General features: G+C 46.3%; 2 protein-coding genes and 1 pseudogene across 2 annotated transcripts in view; 2 read left to right on the top strand and 1 right to left on the bottom strand.

Annotated features, from left to right (window-relative positions):
- ST6GALNAC4 (ST6 N-acetylgalactosaminide alpha-2,6-sialyltransferase 4) overlaps positions 1-19,080 on the top strand; it is a 683,294-nt gene that overhangs the window by 428,252 nt on the left and 235,962 nt on the right. The gene's annotated exons all lie outside the window — the stretch shown is intronic.
- ST6GALNAC6 (ST6 N-acetylgalactosaminide alpha-2,6-sialyltransferase 6) overlaps positions 1-19,080 on the top strand; it is a 490,277-nt gene that overhangs the window by 213,144 nt on the left and 258,053 nt on the right. The window lies entirely within an intron of this gene.
- Positions 4-17,574, bottom strand: LOC139171048 (collagen alpha-1(XXVII) chain B-like; annotated as a pseudogene).

The following is a 19,080-nucleotide window of genomic DNA, read 5'->3' on the forward strand; positions in this document are numbered from 1 at the left end:
ATAGTTGGCGTTGCAGATGGTGCTTTAGGATCTCTAACGGTGATCGATGCTCCCTGCAACCTCCTGTCCCTACGAGAAGTGGGGGGTCTTGAAGACCGTCGAGGAGGGGTTCATAGTAGTCAGGTTCATCAAGCCCAACATTGCCAGGTCCAGCTGTTTTGGAGTCATGTCAGAAGTTCTAGGATCCTTGGACAGCGACGGGGAAAACGTCAGGAGTTCTGGTCGCAAGGAATCCAATTGTCTGCATTGTTTCTTCAGATGCTTACAGTAATCGCGAGCGGCGTCGGTGGAACGATAAATATCAAACTGACAGAGAGCACCTTCAAACTGGACCGAGCGTTGGTTGAGTCTTCCCAAGAGGAAAGACCCTTCGGGGTCCAAGGTCTTCGCCTTTTTATTGTACAAATCCGCGTGTACTTTCTCTTCCCCGCACGAAGTCAGCAAAGTGACGGTCCCGCTTCGGATATCGATGGCCAAGTTGTGCCACCGTCCGTCGTGGATGTCGTAATCGAAATAGACGGAGCGCTTGTGACCTACGTAGACGACAACCTTGCCGGGGAGAAACTGAAGCCCCAGTTGCAATTTCTTCTTTTTGCTCCTCACCGTGAATAGAAAAGCGCTGTTGATGCGGAGGGAACACACGCTTAACACCAGAGTCAGGTTTGTGGTGATGGGGACGGGAATAACCGAGCTGGAGGGGAACTTCAATGCGCGCTTGCTGGGTGAGGATGATGCCCCAACCTGAAGGGGACAACTCCCTGAGGAACAGAGCGCGACAGGTTGGAGGTCCTTGGTCCCACCAGGCCCAACCTCTGAAGGACGTCCACATCTAGAAGAAGGAAGAAAGGAAGAGTTATATCTACTGTATTTTTCGGAGTATAAGACGCACCTTAGTTTTTTTGGGGGGGAATGATCGGGAAAAAAAGGGGACACATGATCGAAACATTTAAATATGTTAAAGGGTTAAATAAGGTTCAAGAGGGAAGTGTTTTTAATAGGAAAGTGAACCCAAGAAAACAGGGGGCACACAATCTTATTATTTATTTATTTATTTATTACTTAGATTTGTATGCCGCCCCTCTCCGAAGACTCGGGGCGGCTCACAACACGTGGAAACAAATCATAAATAATCTGACAATTTAAAATATTTAAAGATTTAAGAAAGACCCCATATACTAACAGACATACACACAAGCATACCATATATAAATTAACATGCCCAGGGGGACATGTTTCAGTTCCCCCATGCCTGACGGCAAAGCTGGGTTTTAAGGAGTTTACGGAAGGCAGGAAGAGTAGGGGCAGTTCTAATCTCCGGGGGGAGTTGGTTCCAGAGGGCCAGTGCCGCTACAGAGAAGGCTCTTCCCCTGGGGCCCGCCAACCGACATTGTTTAGTTGACGGGACCCGGAGAAGGCCCACTCTGTGGGACCTAATCGGTCGCTGGGATTCGTGCGGCAGGAGGCGGTCTCGGAGATATTCTGGTCCAATGCCATGAAGGGCTTTAAAGGTCATAACCAACACTTTGAATTGTGACCGGAAACTGATCGGCAGCCAATGCAGACTGCGGAGTGATGGTGAAACATGGGCATACCTAGGTAAGCCCATGACTGCCAGTTATAAGCCCTTCATGGCACCGGGCCAGATTATCTCAGGGACCGCCTTCTGCCGCACGAATCCCAGCGACCAGTTAGGTCCCACAGAGTGGGTCTTCTCCAGGTCCCGTCAACCAAACAATGTCGCTTGGCGAGACCCAGAGGAAGAGCCTTCTCTGTGGCGGCCCTGACCCTCTGGAACCAACTTCCCCCAGAGATTAGAATTGCCCCCACCCTCCTTGCCTTTCGTAAGCTGCTTAAAACCCACCTCTGCCGCCAGGCATGGGGGAACTAAGATACACTTTCCCCCCTAGGCCTTCACAATTTGATGTATGGTATGTTTGTATGTATGATTGGTTTTTATATAATGGGTTTTTAACTGTTTTTTTAGTATTGGATTTTGTTGTGCTGTTTTACTGCTGTTGTTAGCCGCCCCGAGTCTGCGGAGAAGGGCGGCATACAAATCCAATAAATAATAATAATAATAATAATAATAATAATAATAATAAGTTAGTTGGAGAAAAGATCAAAAGCAACATGAGAAAATATTATTTCATTGAAAGTGTAGTAGATCCTTGGAACAAATTTCCAGCAGACGTGGTTGGTAAATCCACAGTAACTGAATTTAAACATGCCTGGGATAAACATAGATCTATCCTAAGATAAAATACAGGAAAGAGTATAAGGCCAGACTTGATGGACCATGAGGTCTTTTTCTGCGGTCAGTCTTCTATGTTTCTATGAAATAGGGAAAAGAATCTGCTTACTAGATATGCATCTGGCTAGCATTCTTAGGCTGATCAGTTTCAGCACATTATTTTATCCCCTGGTTAGGGCTTTAAAAAAAACCTTATTCGGAGAGAGTAACAATGAAAGAGCTTGCAAGCCAGTAAGAGCTGGGAACATTATTAGCACCTGGTTAGGGCTGGAAAGAAACATTTGGAGCAAGTTAGAGCAATGGAAAAAAAACCTGAAAAGACTTAGGGCTTGGAAAACATTCTTAGCAGAGAGTAACAACGAGAGCTTGCAAGGGATAAGAGCTGGGAACATCGTTGGCACTTGGTTGGGGCTGGAAAGAAACTTACTTGGAGCAAGTTAGAGTAATGAAAAACCCTCTGCAAAGACTTAGGGCTTGGAGAACATTCTTTGAAGACAGTAACAATGAAAGCTGACCAGACTAAGGACGCTAGCCAGATGACTATGTGGTAAGCAGATACTTTTTTTCTATTTTCCTCCCCCAAAACTAAGCTGTGTCTTATACTACGTTGCATCTTATACTCGGGAAAACTACGATATCTCCAGAATTTCTCTCCTTCTTTTTTGGAGGGGTGGTGGAAAATAGAAGCAAGAATGAATGAAAAAGGGCGGCCAACTACAAGAAAACTGATGGTTTTCATGTCTTCAGGCCAACGGGAGTCGAGATCTCAACATTTTTGGCACGCCTGTCGGGATATTACAAATTGCATAAAGACAAGTAGACTTTCCCACCCATCCCTTCAGCACCCCGCAAAAAATAAAACCAAGGATTGTGTACACTGCAGGGGTTTTTTTTTCTCCTTCCAAATATCTCAGTCGAGAAGGGGTGAGGTGGGCAGGGAAGTAACAGACTAGCAACCTAGGAAGGAAGGAAGGAAGGAAGGAAGGAAGGAAGGAAGGAAGGAAGGAAGGAAGGAATATTTATTCCTAAGGTTCTGTTAATTTGGATTCTGCCTTCACAAGGGACTGGCCCTCATTGACCCCAATAATCGGTTGTGAAATACAGTGATACCTCGTCTTACAAACGCCTCATCATACAAACTTTTCAAGATACAAACCCGGGGTTTAAGATTTTTTTGCCTCTTCTTACAAACTATTTTCACCTTACAAACCCACCGCCGCCACTGGGACGCCCCACTTCCGGACTTCCGTTGCCAGCGAAGCACCCGTTTTTGCGCTGCTGAGATTCCCCTGAGGCTCCCCTCCATGGGAAACCCCACCTTCGGACTTCCGTTGCCAGCGAAGCACTCGTTTTTGCGATGCTGGGAATCCCCTGCTGGGATTCCCCTGCAGCATCGCAAAAACACGGAAGTCCAGAGGTGGGGTTTCTCATGGAGGGGACCCTCAGGGAAATCCCAACAGCGCAAAAACGGGCGCTTCGGCTGGCAAAAGGGTTGAATTTTGGGCTTGCACGAATTAATTGCTTTTCCATTGATTCCTATGGAAAACATTGTTTCGTCTTACAAACTTTTCACCTTAAGAACCTCGTCCCGGAACCAATTAAGTTTGTAAGACAAGGTATCGCTGTATTCCGGATTCTGGCATCAGAAGCAACGTGGAATCGAGGAGAAATTGCTTCACTGGAGCTTTTTAAACGAAAGACTGGGAGGCTACTTGTTTGAGGTGGTATAGGAATCTCCTGCTTGAGGAGAGGGCCGGATTAGAAGACTTCTGAGGTCCCCTTATAGTGCTATGATTCAGAGAAGGAAGGAAGGAAGGGAGGGAGGGAGGGAGGGAGGGAGGGAGGGAGGGAGGAAGGAAGGAAGGAAGGAAGGAAGGAAGGAAGGAAGGAAGGAAGGAAGGAAGGAAGGGATGGAAACTAACCAAGGACCTCCAGTGTTGAAGCATCCCCAACTTCTGATGGTTAATTCCACTGACTAATTGTTCTCATTGTTAGGAAGTTCCTCCTTAATTTCAGGTTGCTTCTCTCCGTGATTATTTTCCACCCATTGCTTCTTGTCCTGCCTTCCGGTGCTTTTGAGGAATAAGGCTGACCCTCCACTTCTTCTTGGCAGCTTCTTAACCCACTATCCTGGAAAACTGGTTTGGCACAGGGGATTTGAGAATCCAAGATTTCTACAAGATTATTTATTTATTTATTATTCATTTTGTCCAATACACAATGAGGGTTTTAATGGGTGCATATCTATATACACATAGTAAAATACATGATGAAGGTTATAGAGGAGATACTCATAGTAAAATATATCTAAGAAATAATAGAAAAGAAGATATAGTAAGAGAACATATCAATGAAAGAATAGAAGAAGACATATAGGAATAGAAGAAAGGTATAGGAGATATAGGAGAGCCACAGGACAGGGGACGGAAGGCACTCTAGTGCACTTGTACTCGCCCCTTACTGACCTCTTGGGAATCTGGATAGGTCAACCGTAGATACCAAGAATGGAATCTTCTCTCTTGGACGTTCAAACAAACTCTGTATAATCAGCCAACCTCCATGACATGGAAACTCTAAATTGTTCACCACCCAAGTTGAAGATTCAGGGGGTGGCGCAGTGGTTAGAGTGCAGCACTGTGGGCTACTTCAGCTAATTGCAAGTTGTAGTTCAGCAGTTGGAATCTCACCACTGGCTCAAAGTTGACTCAGCCTTCCATCCTTCCGAGGTGGGTCAAATGAGGACCCAGATTGTTGGGGGCAAGAGGCCAATACTGTAAACCGCTTAGGAAGGGCTATAAAAGCACTATGAAGCAGTATAGAAGTCTAAATGCTATTGCTACGCTTTCCTTCCTTCCTTCCTTCCTTCCTTCCTTCCTTCCTTCCTTCCTTCTTTCCTTCCTTCCTTCGTGCAGTGGTTAGAGTGTAGCACTGCGGGCTACTTCAGCTAACTGCAAGCTGTAGTTCAGCAGTTGGAATCTCACCACTAGCTCAAAGTTGACTCAGCCTTCCATCCTTCCGAGGTGGGTCAAATGAGGACCCAGATTGTTGGGGGCAAGAGGCCAATACTGTAAACCGCTTAGGAAGGGCTATAAAAGCACTATGAAGCAGTATAGAAGTCTAAATGCTATTGCTACGCTTTCCTTCCTTCCTTCCTTCCTTCCTTCCTTCCTTCCTTCCTTCCTTCTTTCCTTCCTTCCTTCGTGCAGTGGTTAGAGTGTAGCACTGCGGGCTACTTCAGCTAACTGCAAGCTGTAGTTCAGCAGTTGGAATCTCACCACTAGCTCAAAGTTGACTCAGCCTTCCATCCTTCCGAGGAGGGTCAAATGAGGACCCAGATTGTTGGGGGAAGAGGCCGATACTGTAAACCGCTTACAAAGGGCTATAAAAGCACTATGAAGCAGTATAGAAGTCTAAATGCTATTGCTACGCTTTCCTTCCTTCCTTCCTTCCTTCCTTCCTTCCTTCCTTCCTTCCTTCCTTCTTTCCTTCTTTCCTTCTTTCCTTCCTTCGTGCAGTGGTTAGAGTGTAGCACTGTGGGCTACTTCAGCTAACTGCAAGCTGTAGTCCAGCAGTTGGAATCTCACCACCGGCTCAAAGTTGACTCAGCCTTCCATCCTTTCGAGGTGGGTCAAATGAGGACCCAGATTGTTGGGGAAAGAGGCCGATACTGTAAACCGCTTACAAAGGGCTATAAAAGCACTATGAAGCAGTATAGAAGTCTAAATGCTATTGCTATGCTTTTCTTTCTTCCTTCCTTCCTTCTTTCCTTCCTTCCTTCCTTCCTTCGTGCAGTGGTTAGAGTGCAGCACTGCAGGCTACTTCATTTAAACTGCTAGCTGTAGTTCAACAGTTCAATCTCACCACCAGCTCAAAGTTGACTCCACATCCTTCCCAGGTGGATCAAATGAGGACCCAGATTGTTGGGGGCAAGAGGCTGATTCTGTAAAGGGCTGTGAAAGAACTATGAAGTGGTATATAAGTCTAAATACTAGATTCAAGGAAGAGTCTCTCCTTAAAGCGCCTACCCCTTCAAACCTACCCAAAGCTATACCCTTCATTCTCAAGAGGTTGGGGACTCTCTCCAAAACCCTGCATCCTCTTGGAGGCCATGGAAATCACTCAAAGAGAAGGGGATTTTTGCTATTTTGGGAGCAAGGAAGTGGTTGCCAATAAACAGACATGCCTTTCCAACCCAGCAGCTGTGGCTGCAGCTTAATGATGCCTTTTGATCGTCCTTAGAAAGGGGACGATCTCCAGAGGTTTGTCTTTGTCGCCAAGGCCCTCTTCCCAAGAGTTCATTCAACCATCAGCCTAAACATCCAATTACTGCAAAATTCCAGCTAGGCAGAACATTTCTTCAATGTTGGGGTTCTCAAGAGCAGTTCAAACATCTAATTCAGGGCAGGGTTCGGACCGGATCACCCCAAACTGGTAGCAACCTCCCTGGTGACATCACGATGGCAGCACAGATCCGTTTCTGTTGGTGCTGGTCTGTAGTCTCTGCCATCTTTTGGGGGGAGATTTTTTCCCCAATTTTTTAAAAACTATTTGGAAGTTTATTCCTCTGCTGCTGCTTGAAAAAGGGCCCTCTGGGTTTATACTTACCTTTAGAGCCCTGGTTAGAGTGCAACATTGCAGGGTACTTCAGCTAACTGTTAGCTGTAGTTCAGCGGTTCAAATCTCACCACCAACTCAAGGTTGACTCAGCCTTCCATCCTTCCCAGGTGGGTAAAAATGAGGACCCGGATTGTGGGGGGCAAGAGGCTGATTTCATAAACCGCTTAGAGCGGGCTATAATGTATTTATTTATTTTATTTAGTTAGTTGGGGGAAAGATCAAAGGCAACATGAGAAAATATTATTTTACTGAAAGAGTAGTAGATCCTTGGAACAAACTTCCAGCAGACGTGGTTGGGAAATCCACAGTAACTGAATTTAAACATGCCTGGGATAAACATATATCCATTGTAAGATAAAATACAGGAAATAGTAAAAGGGCAGACTAGATGGACCATGAGGTGGTCTTTTTCTGCCGTCAGTCTTCTATGTTTCTATGTTTGTTTATTTATTCATTTTGTCCAATACACAAATACATAGGAAGAAAAATAGACATGTAGTAATATATATAAGGGTAAGGTGAACTTAGAGGAAAGGATATATGAAAGAAAGAAAATATATACGATAAGTGAGAGAAAGGAAAGACAATTGGACAGGGGACGAAAGGCACACCAGTGCACTTATGTACGCCCCTTACTGGCCTCTTAGGAACCTGGAGAGGTCAATCGTGGAGAAATGTTGGGGGTTAGGGGTTGACACAATTGAGTCCGGCAATGAGTTCCACGCTTCGATAATTCGATTGTTGAAATCATATTTTTTACAGTCAAGTTTGGAGCGGTTCATATTAAGTTTGAATCTGTTGCGTGCTCTTGTGTTGTTGCGGTTGAAGCTGAAGTAGTCATTGACCGGTAGGACTTTGCAGCATATGATCTTGTGGACAATACTCAAATCGTGTTTTAGGCACCGTAGTTCTAGGCTTTCTAGGCCCTGGATTGTTAGTCTATTTTCATAGGATATTCTGTTTCGAGTGGAGGAGTGAAGGGCTCTTCTGGTCAAATATCTTTGGACATTTTCAAGGGTGTTGATGTCTGAGATGTGGTATATAAGTCTAAATGCTATTGCTATTTCTATTATTCCTTTGTCCAAAGCACAGCTGATCAGAAGCAGAATTGCACAAGGGGATGTATGAAGTATTGTGATGCAAACTGGTGTGAAGGTAAGCGGAACCCACCCCTGGTCTAGTTTGATGAAAAGAGGGATGAGGGGAGACATGATAACAGTCTTCCAATAATCTCAGGGGATGCCCCAAAGAAGAAGGAGTCAAGCTATTCTCCAAAGTTCTTGAGGGTAGAACAAGAAGCGATGGGTGGAAACTAATCCAGGAGAGAAGCAGCCTAGAACTAAGAAGAAATTTCCTGACAGTTAGAACAAATAATCTGTGGAACAGCTTGCCTCCAGAAGTTGTGGTTGCTCCAACACTGGAGGTTTTTATGATGATGTTGGCTAACCATCTGTCTAAGAGGTGACTTGATCGAAGTGTATAAAATCATGCATGGGATAGAAAAGGTGGATGGAGAAAAAAAATGTTCTCTATCATACAATATAAGACGAGGGGGCCCTCCCTAAAGCTCATAGGTAAGAAAGTGAGGACAAATAAAGGGAAATATTTCTTCACCCAGAGGTCCTTGGTTGATGGAATTCACTTCTAGAAGAGGTCGTGACAGCTGTCAGCCTGGATAGCTTCAAGGCAGGATTAGACAGACTCACGGATGCCAAGTGTATCCATGGTGGTGATTGAAATGGATGTCCATGTACCGCCTCTATGTTGGTTGAGGCAGGCAGGGTTCCCTTGGGGTCAAGGGAAAGGGAGGGTCTTGCCTTCTCTTTCTGCTCAAGATCCCCATGGACAATTGGTGGGCCACTGTGGGACACAGAATGCTGGACTCGATGGGCTTTGGCCTGATTCACCATTGCCCTTCTTAGGTTCTTAGGTTCTTAAATCACCAGATTTTGGCGAAATGTCACGCGAGAGGATTCGGCTTGTGTGTACACAGAGCCCGTCACTGATAGAAACATAGAAACATAGAAGACTGACGGCAGAAAAAGACCTCATGGTCCATCTGGTCTGCCCTTATACTATTTCCTGTATTTTATCTTACAATGGATATGTGTTTATCCCAGGCATGTTTAAATTCTGTTACTGTGGATTTACCAACCACGTCTGCTGGAAGTTTGTTCCAAGGATCTACTACTCTTTCAGTGAAATAATATTTTCTCATTTTGCTTTTGATCTTTCCCTCAACTCACTTCAGAATTGTGTCCCCTTGTTCTTGTGTTTACTTTCCTATTAAAAACACTTCCCCTCCTGAACCTTATTTCACCCTTTAACATATTTAAATGTTTCGATCATGTCCCCCCCTTTTCCTTCTGTCCTCCACACTATACAGATTGAGTCCATGAAGTCTTTCCTGATACATTTTATGCTTCAGACCTTCCACCATTCTTGTAGCCCGTTCAATTTTGTCAATATCTGATTGAGACCTTCAGAATGTAGCATAAAAAGCGAAGGCGTCTGAATAGGTCATACAGAATAAGGAAGGAGGAAAGAAAAGGAATTAAATGGATGCAAACTCCAGCCCCGTTCACATTGTTTGCTCTCCCGTCGACCGTTTCCAAGGCTCAGAAACCTTCAGAGGACACAAGCTCGCCCTTCTCATCCTTCTCAGGACTTGTTCCAGAGGGGGTGGGGGGTGGGAGAGAAAGCGTGTGGGGATTTTGATTTTGAGTCTCTCTTTCCATCCAGGCCCACGAGATGACCTTTGAAAGGCTGCCGAGCCAAATGTTCCCCTGGCACGTTACCCATTCTCCGGGGAAATGCCACCAAAACACATCGGTCACTGCGGTTGGCTGAGTGGAAAAGTCTTGGTGCGGCTGAAACCATGGTGGGTTGGCTCCCGGTTTGGACCGGTTCTTTAGAACTGTTAGCAGGAAATTTCTGAATGCAACTTTCATTCCACTGATGAATTGTCCTCCCTGTTAGGAGGTGTCTCCTTAATTCCCGGGTGCTTCTCCTCCTGGATTAGTTTCCATCCATTGTTTTTTATCCTGCGCTTAGGCGCTTTGGAAAGTAAGTTGACCCCCTTCTTTTTGGAAGCCACTCAAATACAGTGGTACCTCTACCCACAGGTAGGTAGATAGGTAGATAGGTGGGTAGGTAGGTAGGTAGGTAGGTAGGTAGGTAGGTAGGTAGGTAGATAGATAGATAGATATAGATAGATAGATAGATAGATAGATAGATAGATAGATAGATAGATAGATAGATAGATAGATGATGCTGTATGGATGTATGAGTGTATGGATGGATGGATGGATAGACAGACAGAAAGACAGACAGAGATAGAGATAGATAAATGGATGGATGGATGGATGGATGGATGGATGGATGGAGCTGGATGGATAGATGTCTTGTTGGATGAATATAGTTGGATGAATACATATAACACAATAACAATACAAATTAGATAGATAGATGATAGACAGACAGACAGACAGCAATAGCCCTTAGAACTATATACCACTTCACAGTGCTTTACAGCCCTCTCTAAGCAGTTTACAGAATCAGCACATTGCCCCCAATGATCTGGATCCCCATTTGACCAGCTCTGAAGGATGGAAGGCTGAGTCAACCTTGAGCCTGGTGAGATTTGAACTGCCAAATTGCTGGCAGTCAGCAGAAGTATCCTGCAGTACTGCACTCTGACCACTGTGCCACCATGGACCAGGACATAAGAGAAAGACCCCAAGTGACTTCCCAAGTTAAGGGTCAAACCTCACATTGTGTGTCTCTAGCCCAATGCCTGAACCAGTGCTGTCTCTGCTTTATGTGCAGAATGAGTGGTTCACATCAATGCTTCCTGCAAACGTTTCCCTCTGAGTCTCCAGTTCAGGATTTGGCAGTACGGAGGCCAACCAGTCACCCTTCCCCAGAAGATATGAAGATGGAAACCCCCAAGAGGTGGAAAATTACCTTCAGGATTTCCATGCGTCAATCCAAGGAAGCAAGTCAAACAGAAAACTGTCCAGAGAAAAGGGAACCCCCTAAAATGGGAATAAAATGAAAAAGAGAGAAGCATATTAATCAATTTCTTACTTTTCGTTTCAACTAGAATCAGAGGCACATAACAAGAAAGATGTCACAGCCACAACATTGTGCTACACAGTATGAAATAGTGTGAATGCAGAGATGGGTTTGAACACATTATGACAGTTCTAGAGAACTGGTAGCGGAAATTTGGAGTAGTTCGGAGAACCGGTAGTGGAAATTTGGAGTACTTCCGAGAACCGGTAGTGGAAATTTGGAGTAGTTCGGAGAACCGGTAGTGGAAATTTGGAGTAGTTCGGAGAACCGGTAGTGGAAATTTGGAGTAGTTCGGAGAACCGGTAGTGGAAATTTGGAGTAGTTCGGAGAACCGGTAGTGGAAATTTGGAGTAGTTCGGAGAACCGGTAGTGGAAATTTGGAGTAGTTCGGAGAACCGGTAGTGGAAATTTGGAGTAGTTCCGAGAACCGGTAGTGGAAATTTGGAGTAGTTCCGAGAACCGGTAGTGGAAATTTGGAGTAGTTCCGAGAACCGGTAGTGGAAATTTGGAGTAGTTCCGAGAACCGGTAGTGGAAATTTGGAGTAGTTCCGAGAACCGGTAGTGGAAATTTGGAGTAGTTCCGAGAACCGGTAGTGGAAATTTGGAGTAGTTCGGAGAACCGGTAGTGGAAATTTGGAGTAGTTCCGAGAACCGGTAGTGGAAATTTGGAGTAGTTCAGAGAACCGGTAGTGGAAATTTGGAGTAGTTCCGAGAACCGGTAGTGGAAATTTGGAGTAGTTCGGAGAACCGGTAGTGGAAATTTGGAGTAGTTCGGAGAACCGGTAGTGGAAATTTGGAGTAGTTCCGAGAACCGGTAGTGGAAATTTGGAGTAGTTCGGAGAACCGGTAGTGGAAATTTGGAGTAGTTCGGAGAACCGGTAGTGGAAATTTGGAGTAGTTCCGAGAACCGGTAGTGGAAATTTGGAGTAGTTCGGAGAACCGGTAGTAGAAATTTGGAGTAGTTCGGAGAACCGGTAGTGGAAATTTGGAGTAGTTCCGAGAACCGGTAGTGGAAATTTGGAGTAGTTCCGAGAACCGGTAGTGGAAATTTGGAGTAGTTCCGAGAACCGGTAGTGGAAATTTGGAGTAGTTCCGAGAACCGGTAGTGAAAATTTGGAGTAGTTCGGAGAACCGGTAGCGGAAATCTGGAGTAGTTGGGAGAACTGGTAGCAGAATTTTGAGTAGTTTGGAAAACCACTAGCGGAAAGTTTGAGTAATTCAGAGAACTGGTAATGAAAATTTTGAGTAGTTCATAGAACTGGTAGCGGAAATGTTGAGTAGTTCAGAGAACCAGTAATAGAAATTTTGAGTAGTTAAGAGAACCAGTAGCGGAAATTTTGAGTAGTTGGGAGAACTGGTAGTAGAAATGTAAATGCCACCTCTGACTGGTCCTGCCCCCATCTATTCTCTGCCTACCGAGTCCCAGCTGATCGGGAGGAAATGGGGATTTTGCAGTATCCTTCCCCTGGAGTAGAGAGGGAATGGAGTCTCCACATGGCCCATTTTGAAGGCAGGGCATGGACAGAGACTCGGGGAGGGCAAATAATGGCCCTACCAGAAATTTAGGAATGCTGGAAATGGGCCTGGATTTTGGCCTCCATAGGGCCTCCAGAGCCTGTGGAGGCTGTTTTTGCTCTCCCTTCCTGCTGTGGTCCCGCTGTGGACCTCTTTTTCTTTCTCTTTCCCTCTCCTTCTTTCTCTCTATCCTTCTCTTTCTCTCTCCCCTCTCCTCCTCTCTATCTCTCTTTCTCTTTCATTTCTCTTCCTCCTTCTCCCTTTCTCTCTCTTTCTCCCTCTCTCCCTCTCTTTCCTTCTCTCTGTCTCTCTCTCCTTCTCTTTTCCTCTCTCCTTCTTTCTTTCTCTTTCTCCTTCTCCCTTTATCTCTTTCCTTCTCTCTCTCTCTCTCCTTTTTCCCTCTCCTTCTTTCTCTTTTTCGCTCTCCTTCTCTCTCTCTCTCTCTCTCTCTCCTCTTTTCCTCTCTCTTTCTTTCTCTTTATCCTTCTCTCTCTCTCCCTCTCTCTCCTCCTCTCTGTCTCTCTGTCTCTTTCCTTTCTCTTCCTCCTTCTCACTTTCTCTCTCCTTCTCCCTCTATTTCTTTCTCTCTCTCTCTCTCCTTCTCTTTTCCTCTCTCCTTCTTTCTTTCTCTTTCTCCTTCTCCCTTTCTCTCTTTCCTTCTCTCTCTCTCTATGTCGCTCTCTCCTCTTTTCCTCTCTCCTTTCTCTTTCTCACAATCCTTCTCTCTTTCCCTCTTGTCTCTCTCTCCTTTCTCTCTCTCCTTCTATCTTCCCTTCTTTCCTTCTCTCTCTCTCTCTCTCTCCAACTGATTTGAATGTAAATCACTGGCTTACAAAACACAACACAGAGAAATGTGTAAGCTAAGTAGCAATTAGGAGAGATGCCGGAATCAGACACCACCACCACCACCACCCCACTCCCTTTCATGTTTTAGGCTTTGCAAAACTGGAAAGGCAAGGAGGACTGATTGCATCACACACTCACACACACACACACACACACACACACACAAACCATGCAAAAATAAAGGATAAATAGAGGATAAATCCCCTATGGGCATCTTTCCTATGAAACCGGGTGGAGCTTCTCATTCAGGGAAGATGAAGTGAAAATTGGTGGAGGATTTAGAGAGGCCCTGAAGAGGAGTCCAAGGGAGGGAAGGAGGAAGGATGGGTGGATAGAGGGAGGGAGGGGAAAGAGGTAAGAGGAAGAGAAGAAAGAAGGAAAGAAAGAAAGAAAGAGGGAAATGGATGCATGGAAAGAGGGAGGGAGGGCAAAGAGGAAGGAAGGAAGGAAGGAAGGAAGGAAGGAAGGAAGGAAGGAAGGAAGGAAGGAAGGAAGGAAGGAAAAAGATGGGTGGGTGGGTGGGTGAATGGATAAGGAGGGGAAAGACATAAGAGGTAGGGATGAAAGAAAAAAGGAAAGAAAGAAGGAAGAGGAAATGGGTGAATTGATAGGTGAATGGATGGAAAGAGGGAGGGAGGAGAAAGAGGAAGGGAGGGAGGGAGGGAAGGAAGGGAAAGAGATGGGTGGGTGGGTGAATGGATGTATAGAAGGAGGGAGGGAAAAGAGATAAAGGGACAAAGGAAAGAAAGAAAGAAAGAAAGAAAGAAAGAAAGAAAGAGGGAAGGGAAAATTGATGAATGGATAGGTGGATGGATGGAAAGAGGAAGGAAGGAAGGAAGGAAGGAATCTCTCTGCTACTGTCCCATATTGACCTAGGCCCAGTATTCACTGATACCTAAGCAAACCTTTGATTTATTTAGACATATCAGGGGGAAATGAGGACTGGGTTCAGCATCCCTTCTAACTTTAAGACTTGTAGACTCCCAGCACCCACAAGCCTTAAAGCTTCCAAGGCTGGAGACCCCTGTTCTAGGCTAAGCACCCAACAGCAGTGGTGGATCTGGCCAGCGAGCCAAGGTCAAGGAGCTACCCGACCCATAAAGCCCCATCCAGATCCATCACGCTCTTGAGGCCAAGCAAATGTTCTTCCCAGATGTGGCGACCCAACAGCTGCTTTTCAATCCCCTTCTCCTGACTCTCTCTCTTAGCAAGGAGGACGTATTGAGAAGGAAGCTTCTTCAGTCCTGAATCAAGAGCCACCAAAAGGGAGGTCCAAGGGAGGCCCCCAATGTGATGATCTTCTTCTTCTTGATCAAGTCTTGCAGGATGGACTTACTCCCTAGTCATCTTTCAACCAGGAGGAGCCAGGGATGGGCCTCATGTGGGTGATCAATTGGGAGAGAAGGCTTCCATGTTTCAGCACACTATGACTTTAATAAATTAAATCTCCCCTTTCTCCAGATGATGGCCACCCTCCCAGCTGTCTTCACAGGTCCACCCCATCCAACAAAATGCCTGACTGGGTTGGTGTGGGTGGATGCCAGCCTCCTCCTCCTCCTCCACTTCTTCTTTCTCCTCTACCTTCTTTTCATCTATCTACTCCTCCTTTTCTTTCTCCTCCTCCTCCTCTGTCTTCTTTTCATCTGTCTCCTTCTCTCTTTCTTCTTTCTCTTCCTCCTCTCTTCTTTTCATCTGTCTTCTCCTTCTCTACGTTTTTACCTAACTTTTTTCCTTTATTTATTTATTTTTATTTATCTATTAATTTAATTTATATGCCGCCCAACTCCCAAAGGACTCTGGGCGGCTTCTTTCCTATTCATCCTCCTCTTTCTTCCTTTTATCTATCTTTTCTTCTTCACCTCTATCTACTTTTTATCTTCTTCTCCTACTCTTCTTTTGTCTCCTCTCTTCTTCCATCTCCTCCTCCTCCTCTTTCTCCTCCTCCCTCTTCTCCCCCTCCCCCTCTGTCTTCTTTTCATCTATCTTCTCCTACTCTATCTTTTATCTTTTTCTCCTTCCTTTTCATCCTCCTCTTTCTTCTTTTTATCTATCTTCTTCACCTCTATCTATTCTTCATCTATTTTCTTCTCCTTCTATTCTTTCACTTCCATCTATGTTCTCCTCCTCTTTCTCCTCCTCCTCCTCCTCTGTCTTCATCTATCTTCTTCTCCCTTTCTTTTTTCTCTTCCTTCTCTCTTCTTTTCATCTGTCTTCTTCTCCTCTTTTCTCCCATCTTTCTCTCCTTCCTCCTGCTCCTCTATTTCCCTTCTTCTTCTTCTTCTTCTTCTTCTTCTTCTTCTTCTTCTTCTTCTTCTGCCTCTGCCTTCTTCTTCTTCTTCTTCTTTTTCTTCTTTTCTTCTTCTTCACCTCAATCATCTTCTTCTCCTTCTCTTCTTTCACCTCCTCTCTTCTTCCATCTAATCTTCTCCTCCTCTTTCTCCTCTCCCCATGTCTTCTTTTCATCTATCTTCTCCCTCTATCTTTTTATCTGTCTTTTTCTCCTTCCCTTTCATCCTCCCCTTTCTGCTTGTTATCTATCTTCTTCTTCACCTCCATCTACTCTTCATCTATTTTCTTCTCCTTCTCTTCTTTCTCCTCCTCTCTTCTTCCATCTATCTCCTCCTTCCCCTTCTCCCCCTCCCACTCTGTCTTTTCATCTATCTTCTCCTCTTCTATCTTTTTCCTATCTTTTTCTCCTTCTCCCGCCTCCTCTATCTTCCTTCCATCTATCTTCTTCTTCATCATAATCTCTTCTTTCTCCTCCCCTTCCCATGTCCTCCCTCCAGCCAGCATTCCATCAAGGGAGCATCTCTGACAGCGGCAGGGCAAGCCAACTTTCTTAACCCCTTGGGCTCCAGGGGAGGAATGGGGCAGAGCCAGAGGGAAGGAGAAAGATTGGGAAGGAGGGAGGGAAGCCGTGTCTTTCCTCTTTTCGCCCTCCCTCCCTCCCTCCTCCGCACACAATTCTCCCACCTCCCAACAGGGACCAGGAATGAATGAGCTTGAGCAAGAAAGCTAATGAATGAGTTTCTCCTGGGCTCCAAGCTTTCCGTGCAGTGTGAGCTCCCCAGAATTGCCTAGGAAAGATGGGGAGGGTGAAGGGGCGGCGGCGTGGATGGACCTCAATTGTATAAATAAATCAATGGGGGGCAGGCAGTGACCCAACTTCACCCCGCTTCCTCCCGGGTGCCTTGTTCTCCCACCTTCATCATCTGCAAACTTCTGCCCCTTATAAGCAGGCCACTTTTAAAGCCCATTTTCAGGAGGCCGGAGGAGAGAAGAACCCCCTTCCTCCCTCCCTTCCTTCTTTCCTTCCTTCCTTCCTTCCATCCATTCATCCACAGTTTTTTTCTTTCTTTCTTTTGTTCTTTCTTCCTTTCTCTTTCACTTCTTTCCTTTGTTCCTTCCTTCCTACCTTCCTTTTTTCCTTTCTTTCTTTCCCTCCCTTTCTACCTTCCTTCCTTTCATCCGTCCATCCTTTATTCTTTCTTCCTTTCCCTTTTGTTCTTTCTTCCTTTCTCTTTCACTTCTTTCCTTGCATCTTTCCATCCTTCCTTCCTACCGACCTTTTTTCCTTTCTCTTTTTCTTCTTTCCTTCCTTCCTTCCTTCCTTCCTTCCATCTATCCATTCATCCTCTATTTTTCTTTCCTACATTCTTTTTCTTCCTTTCTCTTTCACTTCCTTCCTTCCTACCAACCTACCTACCTTTTTACCTTTCTTTCTTTCTCTTTCCCTTCCTTCCTACCTTCCTTCCATCTATCCATCCTTTTTCTTCCTTCGTTCCTTCGTTCCTGTCTTTTTTGCCTCTCTCTCCCTGCCTACTGTCCTTTCTTCCTCACTCACTCCCACTTTCTCTCCCTCCCTCCCTCTTTCTTTCTTTCTTTCTCTTCCTTTTTGTTTAAAAAAGTCCACTTTCCAAACTTTCCCTTACTCCTTCTCCTTCTCCTCCCTCTTTGCCTGGAACTTGCCTTCCCTTCTTTTTCTCTCCGCTTGGATTTCCTGGAAGAAGCTGGGCTCCTTCCAGGCCTGCTCCCACATCTGGACATTCCGACCCCCCACCCCCGACCCTTACTCTCTCTCTCTCCCACCCACCCAGCCGCCCCTCCCGGAGCCCGGCTGGCCCTGCTCACTCACCCCGTTAGCGCGGCGGCTCTGAGTCTGAAGGCAGGCGGCCTCGGTACCAACGTCATCCCGTTCTCAGTGCATGGCTCCTCCGCGGCGAAGCCTCAGAAAGCTGGCCCGGGGGTGCATCTCCCGCTCCAGCCGGCCCCCCGACGGGCTTCAGCAAAGGCAGCCCCGGCTGGCGAAGCCTCTCCCGGGCTCTCAGCAGCCGCCGCAGCCGCCCTCGCGCCGCGCTCGGCGCCTCCGGAGGGATCGTGGCGGGCGAAGGCGGGCTCGCCAAGACGGGCTTCCCATTTAAGTCTCCGCTGGCGGGTGCCTTGGGGGGCAGCAAAGGAGGGGAGAGAGGAGAAGGCTATCCGGGCAGCCGGGGGGCTCCATTTGCTCGCCCGCGCCGACCCACCCACGCCCCCCGCCCGGCGCGACCGCCGCAGCCGCCTGCTCTGCCCAGCCGAAGCCCGGCAGCGTTGCGCGCTCTGCTGCTGGAAAAAAGTCCTTGTGCCAAAAGAAAAATAAAGAATGGAAGAAGAAGGAAGGAAGGAAGGAAGGAAGGAAGGAAGGGGAGGGACGGACGGACGAACGAAAGAGGGAGAGAGAGAAAAAGGAAGTAAGAAAGAAAGAGGAAAAAAGAATAAGAAAGAAGGAAGGAAGGAAGGATGGAAGGAAGGAGAGAGAGAGGGGAAGGGAGGGAAAGAGAAATAGAGAAAGAAAGAAAGAAAAAGAAGGAAGGAAGAAGGGAGGGAGAAAGAGAGAGAAAGAAAGAAGAAAGGAAGAAAGAGGAAGGAAGGAAGGACGGAAGAAAGAAAGAAAGAAAGAAAGAAAGAAAGAAAGAAAGAAAGAAAGAAAGAAAGAAAGAAAGAAAGAAAGAAAGAAAGAAGCCTCGGCTCTGGAAGACTCAACCCGGCACCTCGCTTTTGGTCGGCTGCAAATTTTGGGGGTGGGGGGTGAACGAGTGGGTGGGGGGCAGAAGTGGTTCGGGGGCAGAAAGAACCCAAGAAAAGGGGCTCCCGGCGATCCTAAGGCGCTGCGGCTCTTCCTTTCCCCGTGGAAACCCTCGTCTGGCTTTGGTGGGGAAGAAGGAGAGGGAAGGAGGAGAGGAAAAAGGGGGCAAAGAGGAGGAAAAGAAACCGGGAGGAAAAGGAATGAGAAAAAAAAGAGAAAGAAGAAAGAAGCGTGCGGAGAAGGGGGGGGCAGAGAATGCGCTTTTTCCCCCCCGCGCCCCGCAGGCAGCCGGTCGATTGCTGCCCTCCGGTGGGCTGGTTAGGAAACTGGAAACAAAATCCCCCCCCCTTGGCAAGGTTGTAGGCGTGGGGGGGAGGGTGCCTGTGAAGAATGTAAAAAAGGGGGGGTTAGGAAATTAAATGAAACTCCGAAGCTGCCACCCCCCCCTCAGAGAAAGGAGCCGGCTGGAACCGAACCTGGTTTGCAAAAGGTTCGTTTTGTACCTGCTTGTTAAAAATTAAGTTATTCTTCTTTCATTCATTCATTCTTTCTTCCTTTCTCTTTCACTTCTGTCTATGAATGGATTTAGATTGTCTTAAGGATGGGGGAGGGTGTGCTTTCTCCTGACTACAGGACTTGGAATTAAATGTTCTCTTTTCCTTTCCTTTCCTTTCCTTCCCTCTTTCCCTTCCCTCTTTCCTTCCATCTATCC

Source organism: Erythrolamprus reginae, chromosome 8 (assembly GCF_031021105.1).
Source record: "Erythrolamprus reginae isolate rEryReg1 chromosome 8, rEryReg1.hap1, whole genome shotgun sequence".
Classification (NCBI taxonomy): Eukaryota; Metazoa; Chordata; class Lepidosauria; order Squamata; family Dipsadidae; genus Erythrolamprus; species Erythrolamprus reginae.